We start from the raw sequence: 13,567 nt of genomic DNA, 5'->3' as shown, positions 1-13,567 counted from the left end.
GTGGTGTGTGAAAGTAACAGAACAAAGCTTTGCATGCTGACAACAGTTCCTTTCTTTCCCTGACTGTAAGATTATTTGCAGTCAAAGCAGAGTTTGCTTTCAATTTCTTGCTTGCTGGCCCAGTCACAAGGCTGCTCCCTGGGAAAAAAACTCAACTTACTGCTCAAAGCCTTCTGGTAAGTCAAAGTGTAGCTGTAGGCATAGAAAGGGCAAGTGGAACTTTGCCCAACACTGCCTGTCTGAAAGTGAAGCTAGAAGGCACAAGGGTGTCCCTTTAAAGGTCAGACTCGTCTGATTTTTGAACTGGTCATGCAGTTGGTCCCAGCATGCCCCAATTTCTCTGGCAGTTGTTTGACTGCAGGAAATAACATCCTTCAGAGAGGTCATGCTGTAGAGACCTGGTGCATTTCAGGCTCGCTCTGGCCGTAGGAAGGCACATGGGGTCTCCAGATGAATTTTTGGCAGCCGGTAGGCCCTGGGGCAGTTTGCCCCCTTGAGAACCACTACCGTGAACATACAGACTCCAGTACTGACTAATGTGTCAGCACCATGCTCCAGTTCTCTATTGATTGAGACTCCTCTGGTGCTGGTAGATTATCCGGTCCTGACAGATTCTTCTGACTGAACAAACATAGCTCCCATCCAGGCCTCTGTCTCACAATGAAATTATGAAAGCGTCGCCAGTGGTTATTCAACTGTATTCCAGTTCCAGATGTCTGCCCCCAATGCAAGGGTCCACGCCCTTCTTTTATCCCCATTCGGACCCTGTTCAAGAGGCCAGTGTCCCTCAGGACACACAATAAGGAGACTAATTATTGGCGCATTGTACTGATGATGCATTGTATTTGGACTAACAAAATGCGAATGGGCAAGGTACATCGCCTGAAATAAGCTGGACTCTACAGTTGAGCCACCAGGCGAGTAAAGTACTTCATTTGCAGTGGGTGTTCGGAGGGCAATTAGGACAATGCAATTGGCCACTATTGAGACGAAAAACAAATGTCTTGGCTGAGATTCTTAAACCAGAGTCAACTTATCTGATTCATTATTACCATTTAATGAAGCCCTTACTCTTGTCCGGCTAGCTACATTATCTAATCCATGCTCTTAGTTGACTTGTAGTTAAGTTGAACTACCCAACAAAGCAGTCTACTTGGGAGAGTCCGATTGTTCAAGTTTCAACAAGTAAGGTCAGTCAAAATTCCTTTTCGACCAAGCCTCTTGTTTAGGAATCAAAAAATGTGTTTGTTGTAGGAGCAGTTGTTTCCTGTGGCAACTCTAGCCCTTCGTTCTATAAAGGCAATTTCTTTTGGGTAGGTACACCCACGCATAAATATATAATAAAATAATATCATATTGTCAGTGATAACTTGCCGACTATGCTGGAAAACCTCAAGGCCTCCTTGGCCCAAACTATACACAATGATCAGGATGCTGAAAGGTATTTGGCCAAACCTAGCCTGGACACTACACTGAATTAGCAGAGCTTTTGATACCAGTGATTGTGTTGAGAAGGCAAGCCTGGATCTGATCAGCTGGATTATCTGTAGACAGACAAGTGTCCCTAATGGACATGCCTTTTGGTGACTCTAGGCTCTTTGGAGAAATAACTGGTTCAGCACTAGGACGATTCAAGGACAGTCAAACCACAGCACAATCTTTGGAGGTAGTGACACTTGTTAAAAGCACTTTCCCCACCAATAAAGGAAATTAAGATGCTGTTCCAGGAACTAGCTTACAGACCATGCCACCCCTCCCAATCCATCCATCATCTGAGCTAGTCATTTAAAGACTGCAAATGTGTCACCATTAAAAGCGGCAGTGGTTGCAGTCCTCCAGTTCTTCCAGTCCTGTTATTGTGGCCTCCAGGATGCTTTAGTTTTCTCTCTCAGGCCGTTAAGAGACAGAGTATGGCATTTTTTCACATGCTAGAAATCCATCATGTTGAGCAGTTGGAGGGACTTACAAAGTGATCAAAGGGGCTGCGCCCTGCTTTTCATCAGCTCCCCATGCCACAGTGACTTTTGGGTGAGCACTCCACAATCCTGATACAAGAGGTCAATTTTTGTTTAAGGGGGCCATCAAGTGGTTACTTGGAAAAGGGAGAAACATGCTACTCATGTTACATCTTTGTTACGAAGGACAGAAGCCTCAAGCCTTTATTTTGGACCTATGCCTCCTGAACACCTTTGAGGAAGGCCAGGTTCAAGATGCTCAGTGTACCTCAGATCTTGTCTACTCTAAAAGGAGGAGCATGGATGGCTTCATTGGACCTGCAGGGTAGGACATGAATGCTTTGAATTTACCATTCTCCCTTTCAGCTTTCCCTTGGCCCCGTGGGTGTTTAGAAAGTGATAGCTTGGGGTTGCTGCCAATCTTTGTAGTTAGTAATTTTGTAATTCGATGATTGGCTTTTAAAGGCGGACTTGCACAGTCAGGTTCCATCAATGAGCTAAAGTTCCACCTGAACCCCACACAGAGGATTACATTTATGTACATGTTGGTGTTAAAAACCTTTTACTCTTAAGGAATCTCCATTGATAGTCATAAGCACTGAATAATTCTGCCCACGTGTGGTGATCCCAGAGCACTTTTCCATAGTATGCCTTAAGTGTAGATGTTCACCTTTCTTGGTGAAGGCCTGCAGAATCACTTAAGAAAAATCATTATGCAGCCTTTAGGAATAGGCTGCTCAATAAAACAGCTGAAATCTTTTTCACAAACCGTTAGCAAGTTGTTTCTCTTCTACAAAAGGCTTTTTAGTTACTGGGCGCACCAGAACATCACCCTTAGTAGGAAGTGTGCATGGGAGTGACTCTTCCCCCACCTCCATGTTCAATTTCACCACCCCCACTGCTTCCTCCACAGTCACCTGTGGGGCGACTGATGTTGATTCACCAGGAGACCCGGACCTGGATACATACCTGGTTTGGGCATCTACTCCCTGACAGCACCATGGCATATCACGAGGTGATCCAATGAGTGGCCACCTTTCACAGTGTGGATGTGCATGTCCTCCACAAGAAAGGCCATTTCCTTGTGGAGATGTTATTCATGTCTGAGCGAAGAAATCCAGTTCTTGCCCATACTGAAGGGCTTGTTAAAAATCAGCCCCTGACACATTTAAAGAACTAGTTAAAGCTGTGCTGATAATGCCAATATTTGTACAAAAAATAAACCCTCTTCTAAAGACCTTCCCTACATCGTCCACATTGCACGAAAACAATAAGAAAGGCAGAGGTGGAGGTGGCTCCATCAGTGGTCTCAACCTCCTAGCACTTACTTGCCCTGCTCCCTGTTCTCTCCAGCTCCCCGATCTCACATCAACGGTCAGGCAGAGAGTAGAGCAAGAAGGAGTGGTTGGGGGATGGAGTGATTTAAATAGCAGTGTATCCTCTCTACCGGGGAGGAAATCACATAAGACAGACAGGTACTATCTCAACCTTCTGAGGGGCCAGGGAGATTACTCTTTACTTACTCATCCCCAAGGACAGCTACCTCAGTTCAATTTTGGACCAGAGGTCCCTCACTCCCTACATCCTCTCAAAAGATTTCCATATGACCGATTTGCAGGATGTCACCCCATGCACCAACAAGGTGATTACAAGACTGCACTGGACTTAAAGGATGCCTGTTGTCACATCCCCATCCATGCTGCACACCAGCACCATTGCCTTGTGGTAGATGGCCATATTACCAGTTCAGAGTACTTCATTTTAAGGTCACCACTGCCCAAAGGATATTCTCAAAGTGCCTGGCTGTGGTGACTGCTCACTTGAGAAATTGAGCCTTTTCGTTTTCCCCTGCCTCAAAAATTATCTGATTAAGAGCATAAGCAAGCTCCGTTGCCTAGCAGATATTTAAGGATACCATCTCTCTGCTTCAAAGCCTAGGGTCCTCAATACATGCCACAGAATCCCACCTGCAACTCCTCCAAGTTCCGCTCTTCCTAGGTCGGTCCTCCACGTGGTAACAGGCAAAGCCTACCCCAGTCCTTAGAGGTTGTAGGCGTTCCAGCCTCTCTTGCCTCTTTGTTTTTAGCCCAACCATCCATTCATTTGGAACTGTCATGCACCTGTTATGCATGATGACCTCCTGCATCGCTGTAGTGCCCCTATGCCTGACTCCACAGGTGTCTGCAAGAATGCTTTTTGGTTAAATGGTCAGTGGGAAGATCTAGTGTTGGCTAGTGTCCATGAAACTCTGCTGTAGTTGGATAGCAGCAACCTATTGCCGGACAGGCCTTTCGTTGAGCCCATTCTGCAATTCACCATCACCCACGGATGCCTCCATTGGCTGATGGAGGGGGACACCTTAACCTTATGGTCAAACAGACGGTCTGGGCACCTTAGCAGGGGACACACATCATTTATCTTGTGTTACCTGCCATATGCCTTAATCTCAAAGTTTTGCTTACATTCATTTGAGGCAAAGCAGTTCTCGTCAAACCTGACCGCCATTAATTATCTCCAAAAACAAGGCATGCTCGGTCTCTCCCGCTGTCATCACTAGTGTGTAAGACTTGGCATTGGGCAGTCCACCACAGCATACGCTTTCTAGTATTGCACCTTTCACGGGTGGACAATGACTCAGCAGACCTGCTCAGCCGGACACATCAAGTCCATGAGTAGGAGCTTGTCCTGCAAACCTTTCTCTAGTACTTCCCTGCTGGGGCACTTTAAATCTAGATCTCTTTGCCACCCGAAACCTCAGAAAAACCAAACGTCACCTTCAGGTACCCACAATCGATGAACAATGCACAATGGATGAACTGGTCAGGGAGCTACACTTTTCCGTGTCTCCCACTCTTCTCAGTGTTTGGTGTAGAAAATGATGCAGACATCCCAAACCCTAATATTGTTAGCCTCCACGTGGGCCCAACAGTCCTGGTGTTCAACACTACTCAAGATGCCAATCAACCCCCTCAAGATGCTTCCCAAAAGGCCCCTCCAAATGCTGAACCAAGGTTGAATCAGTCACTCAGGCCCCAGGCAGCTCAATCTAGCAATCCGGCATCCAAAGCCCATAGAGTTTGGCTAGCTCTGCCTTCCACCGATATGCATGGTCATTTTATGTGAGCCACGCAGATCTCCCACACAAGCAATCACCACCATCCTCTGGGCAAAGGAGATTACTCCCTTTACTTTCTCATCCCCAAGGACAGCTACCTCAGGTCTGTTTTGGACCAGAGGTCCCTCAGTCCCTACATCCTCTCGGAACATTTCCACATGACAGCCTTGCACGATGTCATCCTTATGCTCCATCAAGGCGATTACAAGACGGCAAAGTGTGTCCAAAGTAATCAAAGTCAAGAGCGCTCCCTATTACCTCCAGAGTGCACTCTACACACAAAGAGCTGACCTAACAATCCTAAAAGCTTTGTTTGAGGCACTTTGCTGGAGAAGTGTGTTCTAGAAGAAGGAAAGTATTTGCAATTTTTATCACCTCTGAGTCCTTGGTTGACTTTAACTGTGGCAACAGTGTTTTTGTTGACAAGCTCATTGTAGAGGGTACTGTTGCAGACGGTTGTACTTGCATTAGTGCTTTCGCCAACGAGGGCTTCATCGAGGTGCCAATGCTAAAATGGATGGTGATATCAGACACTGTAGTAATTGTCCTCCACAATAGTATTGTCGACGCCACAAACTTGCCATTGAGATTTTTAACATGGTTATAGGCTTTTCTGTTGATGGTTCAGAGGCAGACTTTGAAAAATGAACTCCAGACGTTGCAGAAGAAGTATGCTCAGATTTACTAACTTCTGAGTTAATTTTGCCTTTTTTCTCCTTTTTAGAATTGTCGTTGACAGTCTCATGGATGCCTTTCTAGATTTCTGTAATGTGACCTGATCACATGATGTTTCTCTTTTATGTGACCTTTTGTGAAAGGTTGAAGAATTGTCACTGTTCTCCTCAGAACTCGCACATTCCTTTTATTTAGCTTTCTGAAGCTACAGAAGAAGCCTTTCCTCCCTGTCTTTTAAGGTTTTAGTAGAAAAGGTGCGACAGAGTTTAGTCTTTCACCTTATGTTGAGTGTAGAGGCAGAAAATACAATCCTTGTGGGGGTCTTCTGAGCAAAGTCTTTTTCTCCCACATGTATTACATGGTCTAAGGAGCCCTTTTTAAATGTTTCAGGCAAAGCAGTAGATACGTCTTACAATACCAGAATGAATATAACTGAGCAGAGCTCAGAGAGACTTTCTTAACACACTGTCAGTAGAACATTTGAGGGACTAGAGCCTCTGTGATGATGGGGGCTAAATGGTGCTGTTGCCTGATTGACAGGATTTTGGGTCTTTTCAAATGATATGAATAAGCTCTTAAAGTAAATGTCCTTTGACATTGACTTTTCTGTAGGTTTTTCAGTACTGGTTTCTATTGTACTGTGGGACTCTCACCTCGACAACGGGGAATGGTTCAAGCATGTACAGACTATTGTCTTTCCCAGCATTATTATTTAACAGGTGGGATCATTGGTAGGCTTAAGTCACTGTTTGCAGCTACACCTGTAGGTGCTGTAAATGCACTCAGTAGACCACGTTGTGTGTTTATTTTACTCAAGTTACTCTGGCATTGCTTAAAAGTTAAATAAGCTAACTGAGCAAACATTCACGATATTGTATGGGTCTGAGCCCATGCACTGGCAGTTTTCCAGTGCCAAGAGTCAAGTACCAGTTAAGCAATTAAAAAGAAAAATAGACAAGCTATGCAGAAAGGTGAGTTTTTTACATGTACTATTTGCAGCGGTTGCAAGGTTGAATATATGGTGGACACTTATCTACCAGATAAAGAATAGAGTACAAGGAAGAAACAACTTGATTGGCTGTTAAAGAGCCATGGAAGTGCATGCTTTGCGGAAGCTGAATTAACCCAATCTTGTTGTATGAGAATTGGTGTCACCTACAGCATTTTAGACCAAAGTATATTATGAAGAAGCTAATTGAGCACCTGCCAAAACCTTAACATCATCAAGGCACTGGCTATTACGCAAAGGTGTAGACCATGCTTAAATCCTTCATAGAAATATTCTTGGCATTTACCTATGAGTATTTGACTGTGTTTATGGATTTAGACCCAAGTGTCCTTTTTACTCCAGTATTATCAGATCATTGATAAAAGAATGCTAATAATTATTATAAACTTAGCAGACATTATACAGATTCAAACTAATGTTGGATAACCCCCAATCATATTTTATTAAATTAATCTGCTAGTCTTCCTCTGCCCACAGGTGTCTAAATGTCAACCATTCAACTTCTATGACTGTATTAGTTCATTAAGCTGATATTATGACATCTATTGTTTCCCTACATACTGTGTCATCGGGTCAGATTTCTGTCCTTTAGCAGTTCCTCTCAGTCACTGGTTCAAGTTTCTAACACTCCTCATACCCCCCCACTGTGCAGTCTCGTTGGATGCTTTCTCAGTAGAAACATCACACAGTAGTGTCACTTCCTTGCTGTGAAAAGTACAGACCACAACCAAGAGTCTTTTCTTGCGTGGCCACAAAGTGGAATCCAACATCAGGCTACCTTCTAGAGACGGCTGCATTACACATAAGGAGACTAACTTTGGAAAAACCTCATAATATCAAGTGGGAGTCTGCTGTGAAAGGATCCCATCTAGTTTAAAGCAGTGGCTGCATCATAGAACCTCCTAACCACCTTTATAGCATCTTATACACAGATTATTAGTCAATAGAAGACTTAAGTTCTATGTAAATGAGTTATGTATCAACTATGAGTGTGTACAAAGACTGAGGAACATGTCTCAAGCAAAACACACAGAATGGATTTAATTGTTAGTAAATGTAATTGTGACCATCATGGTTGTTTAAAGACCTCTGCACCTCTTTTCTAACACCATAAGAAGGATTGTATTGAAAAAAAAAAACATCAGGTAACCATTTTTACTGTTGCTTTCCTTATGGGGCCCCCGTGGGGGAACTCCCGCAGATGGAGACTGCTAATCCGACACTGCGGTGCATAAATGTATTTAACTTAGCTCATTAGGCTAGTGCTAAGGTCCTTTGAAAATGCATTTCGAGCAAGTTGGCGATGATCCCTACAAAACACCAGGACCATGTGTAACGGTTGGAAATAGTACTGGACATGGTTGACCCAACTATCCCTCTTGTACTGAACCCTAAAAAAGCGTATGGTTCATGGCACACCATTTACCATGTTTGTGAGAATGCCTTAGTAGACACATTAAGTCATCATTAATATAGACTTACAGGAAATGGAGAATTTAACCATTCAGGATATTTACATGGAATGTGACCAAAAAAAATCTTTCTTACTTGATCTGGAAAGTGGGTTCAAAATGAATGTGCGGTGAAGAAGCTGTACAGGTTTTCTGCTTTGTGCTTTCCTCCAATTTCACCAATACATAATGTGATCAGACACTTATGAATATCGTTTGACAAAAATCCTAACTTGACAGGAGTGCTTCAGGTGTGGTACTCTCACCAGATAGATGCCTTTATTACATTCCGTAATAATATTAACTTCTTCCCACACTACTGTCATGCTGAGGCAGGCATTCACTGAAGCAGACCTGACTTTATCTTTAACTGTATGACTCCTGAAGTCCAAGGGTTTGGATATTTGGCACAGGAGTGTATGGAGTTACATTGGGTTGCAGGAGACCGGGCACAATAAAGTGCATTTGGAGCAGAGTAATGGTATGGTGTTTGGATAACAGCACATCACCTTTTCACTGCATAATACTTAAAGGATTTTATATTTTCCCAGTATTGGATCTTTCATAGATTTACATGCTTGAATCATTGTCGAAGTGGGAGTCCCACTATAACATTAAATAGCAATATAAAGAAATTTTACTTATAAAACAGTGTTAAAGTGCATCCACTTTTACAGCTTATTGTCATCACTTGAAAAGATCTGAAGTCTAGCCAATCAGGCGACAGCCCCTTAAGAATCCTCACCACAGAAGCTCAAGTCTGTCAGGTTTTCTATTGCACATTGAGTGAAGGGAGTGGCCCTGAGCTCTGCTCAGATTTTTCTTCATTCCAGCTTCAAAAACGTCCGAAAATGTCTGCTATCTTGTAAGAAAGTAGCCTCTTTCTAGTTTGGTTGCCCCCACCTTTTGCTTGTTTGCCAGTGTGTGACTGTGTTCACTGGGATCCTGCTAACCAGGACCCCAGTGATTGCTATCTCCTTTTAAACTTGGTTGCGGGAACCTTTTTCATCCCACATTTGGCATACTGGTGCCCCATGTAAGTCCCTATTATATGGTACCTAGGTCTCCAGGGCATTGGTGTACCAGGGGATCTCTATGGGCTGCAGCATGTATTATGCCACCCATAGGGAACCCATGCACAGTGTTCTGCAAGCATGCCATTGCCGCTGGTGTGCAAGAGTGCATGCACCCTTTCCCTACCAGGTCACTTTTAAGTCACCCCTATGGTAGGCCCTCCTAGCCCAGAGGGGATAGTGCAAGTACCTGTGTGTGAGGGCACCCCTGCACTAGCAGAGGTGCCCGTGCGAACTCCAGCTCCATCTTCCCTGAGTTGATGAGTGCGGGGACACCATTTTATGCGTGTACTGTACATAGGTCACTACCTGTGCCCAGCTACATAATGGTAATTCCGAACTATCGGAATCTTACCTAATACTATTGCAAGTATTGGGAGTATGATTCCATGCACTCTGGGAGCTCCTTACAGGACCTCCAGCATTTCTGCCACCAGTGTAACAGGGTTTTCTGGGCAGCCCGAGCTACTGCCACTCCACAGACAGGTTTCTGCCCTCCCGCTGCTTGATCTGATCAAGCCCGGGAAGGCAGAACAAAGGATTTCCTCTGGGAGAGGGGAAGTAACACCCTCTCCCTTTGGAAATAGGTGTGACTGGCTTGGGAGGGGTAGCCTCCCCATGCCACTTGTATGATTTGAAGGGCACATTTGGTGCTCTCCGTTAATACGCCAATCCACACCGGTTCAGGGACCTCCAGTCCCTGCTCTGGTGCGAAACTGGGCAATGGAAAGGGATTGACCACTCCCCTGTCCATCACCACCCCAGGGGTAGTACTCGGAGCTCCCCTGGAGGGTCCCTGGCTTCTGCCATCTTGTTTTCAAGGTTGGCAGGGAACTGTGGAAGCATCTGAGTGGCCAGACGAGGCAGATGACATCAGAGCCCCCTCCTGATAGGTGCTTACCTTGCTAGGTGATCAATCCCCCTTTTAGGGCTATTTAGGGTCTCTCCCTTGGGTGGGGTCTTCATATTTGGTTTGCAAGATTCCAGCAGGACTTCTCTGCAACCTCCATTTTGACTTCTGGCCATTGGAACTGCGGCTGGCACAGTGGTATTGCATGAGCTTTGCATCCTAGATAAGACTTGGATGCTCATCCACAGCTACCTCTACAGAGCCTGGCTTCTAGACACTGCCTAGACTTCACTAAGAGGGGATACTTGGACCTGGTATAAGGTACAGGTATTTTCTTTTCCAGTATTGGATCTTTCATAGATTCACATTCTTGAATCAGAATACCAATCAGTTTTGTAATTTTAAATATTGTGACAATATCAGCTTTGCGGATTGTGGGTTGTAAAGTAATAATAATGTATAACAAATATTGAGTGGATTAATATCGACCTATAATGTGTAATAACATATCAAATGCCGAGTAGGGTAGTATTGAAAATAGGAGGCTTACCTTATTGAAATAGATGCTGTTAATAATGCTTGTCCGACTGCTGCATCACTGTGGTGCACCAATTCCAGGCAACAGTGCTGAGTGAAAGTGTGGACGTTCTTCCATGGTGCAGCATGACTTTTTTTTCCCCCAAAGGAACACCTGTGAACAAGGCAGCTAATGTGGAGACTGTCCTTGCGGAAAGCGCCTTTGTCTTAGAGGAAAGTTGTTTGCCTGCCTTAGAGTGGCAAAACTGTATGGTTGCCCCAATCTACCTTGCAATGGTTGCCTTTGTACCAGATGTGCCTTGTTGAGACCGTCTATACTCAACCAAAAGGTGTTCAGTTGCAAGTAAAACTTAAGACTTCTCTTAATGTCTGGTGTATGCAAAGATTGTTCTGCCGGGATTGCCGGATTAGGGAAAAAGGTTTTAAGATAATAGGTTTTGGTAAGGTGAAACTGCAAATGTACTTTAGAAATACATTTTGGATTAGTCCTTAGGATGACACCTTCGTCTGAATCGGAGAAACAGCTCCTGGGTTATGACTGCCTGAATCTCACTCACCATTCTAGCGGAAGAGAGTGGCAACAGCGTAGCTACTTTATAGGTAAGGAATTTTAAATCCACCTTGTGAACTGGTTCAGATGGCGGTTTGATGAGCTGGGAAAGAACAACCTTAAAGTGCCATTCCAGTGGAGGAGCTTGGACTGGTGGGAAAACTCAGAAAAGCCCTTTCATGAAATGTCTGACTATCGTTTTGGAGCATGGAGATGAAGCTTGTGATGAACATCTATATCTGGATATTGCTGAAAGATCAACTTTCTCAGACGCATGCACCAAACTTGAGCAAGCCAGAGAGAAGATAAGGCAATATTTGCTCCAGTTACACTTCCAGAAAATGCAGATTGGATTGTTGACACCATAACAAGAATCTTTTCCATTTCAATCTGTGAGATTTGTTAGTTGACTCTGCCCTTGATCTTGCAAAGATAGCCCTGCAATCTTGAGGAATATTCACATTTCTGAGTTTAGGAGCCATACATATAACTGGAGAGATCCTGGATTCGGATGTAGTACTTGGCCCTTGTTCATTGTCAGCAGGTTATGCTTGGTCTGAAGATAAACAGGCATGGACTCCCGACAGAAGGAGGAGCTCAGTGAACTACTTTTGCCTTGGCCCTTTGGAGCAGCACCTCTCCATTCTCATCGTGCAGATGACTCTGGGTAACATAGGAATGGGGGGAAAAGGGTCTGCATATATCCCGTACCATCTTATCAAAAAGGCATTCCCCCACGATCCCGGGAGTGGGTGCTGACTGGCGTAGAAGCGGCATTTGTTGTTCTTGTCCCTGGTGAACAGGGCCTAATTGTGTTTTACCCCAATGATGAAAAACTTTGTTTAGTTTCTCCTGGTTCAGCTTCCATTCATGGCAGCTCTCTAGGGATCTGCCGAGCATGTCCACCAAAGTGCTACTTGCTCCTGCTACATGCTCGGGCTTTAAAGTAATGTTGTGTGTTGTCAGCCCATGCCATAACTCCTGTGCTTCCTGGGAGAGAGCCAGCGACCTTGTACCTCCTTGCTCCTTTGTTCATTTATGTGGTGCATGCTGGTCGTATTGTGACTATGTACCAGAACTGAAGATCCGTGTATGTGAGGTAAGAAAGCCTGGAGTGTGAGAAAAATATGCATGGACTTTTGAGTGGTAGACCATTCTTCTTGGATTTGCGGGTCCCTGGAAGTGAGCACCCCAACCTTCCATGGAGGTGTCCGTCATAATGCTGAATTCTGGTATTGGAGGCAAAAATGTGACTCCCTCGGACATATGAGGAACGAGGGGCCACAACCTCAAAGCTTGGACCCTTCTTAGAGTTATTTTGATGAGGTGGTCGAACGACCCTTCCGTCTGTATCCTTTGGTGTTGTAAGTTCTCTTGCAAAGGTCTCATCTTCAGGCCTGCTAAGGGGACGAGATTTATTGCTGATGACATCATCCCTAGGAAAGACTTACATAGACACACTGAAACAAACTTTTTTTTGGAAATCTCGCGGACCAGTTGAAATAATCTTTGCTGTCTTTCCAGGGAAAGAAATGCTTTGTCTTGCATGGTATCTAGGGTTGAGCCTAGAAACTGTATCTTTTAATGTGGAACAAGAGACAAATTTTAAATGTTTAGTGGTAGTCCCAACTTGTGAAACAATGCAAAACAAGCCTGTGTCACTTGTGAGGCTTGCAATAGGTGTTTGTCCCTTCAGCAGTCAGTCGATCAGGTAGGGCAGTACCTAAAAACCTTGTGTTCGATGGCATATGTTGGGGAGCTGATTTGAGGCTGAATGGGAGAACTCTGAACAGGTAATGGGTGCCAGTTGCTGTGAAATAGTTATTTGTGATGCTTTGGATATATGTGAATGTGGAAATATGCATCCTTCAAGGTGACAGTTGTCATGTAATATCCGTGGTTCAGGAAGTGCAGGATGTCTGGGAGTGAGCATGCAGAACAATAGTTTACTTAGGAATTTGTTGAGCCTTCTGAGATCCAAAATGGGTCTACACTTTCCTTTCTTTTTGATGAGGAAAGAGAGTAGAAACCTGTTTCCTTCTGAGTTACGGGTACTTGCTCGATCTTTCCCATGGATTGCATAATTAAGGCCTCTTTCCAATGCGGAAGTGAAGATGAGGGGGGTGCACATCTTTCGGTGGTCTCTGTACAATAACTCAAATAGACTTTCGTATCTGTTCCTAGAAGTCGTGTAGGAAGCAATCCGACTTCTTCACTGAAACAGGCAAGTCAAACTTTGCAGCTCTTTCAATCAATTTATGGAAGCCCCTGATTTCCTCAGGAGGAGAATCTGAGGGATGGGGTGTCGATGGAGTAGGGATCAGGTGGTCTTCCCACTCATCACAGGATGGA

At 44.4% G+C, this 13,567-nt stretch overlaps 1 protein-coding gene across 1 annotated transcript in view; it reads left to right on the top strand.

Moving 5' to 3' along the window:
- Positions 1-13,567, top strand: part of LOC138246416 (dual specificity tyrosine-phosphorylation-regulated kinase 1B-like) — a 307,149-nt gene that overhangs the window by 242,466 nt on the left and 51,116 nt on the right. The gene's annotated exons all lie outside the window — the stretch shown is intronic.

Source organism: Pleurodeles waltl, chromosome 7, assembly GCF_031143425.1.
Source record: "Pleurodeles waltl isolate 20211129_DDA chromosome 7, aPleWal1.hap1.20221129, whole genome shotgun sequence".
In the NCBI taxonomy this organism is placed as follows: Eukaryota; Metazoa; Chordata; class Amphibia; order Caudata; family Salamandridae; genus Pleurodeles; species Pleurodeles waltl.
Note: the sequence above shows the minus strand (reverse complement) of the source record. Positions and strands in the feature narration are given on the sequence as shown.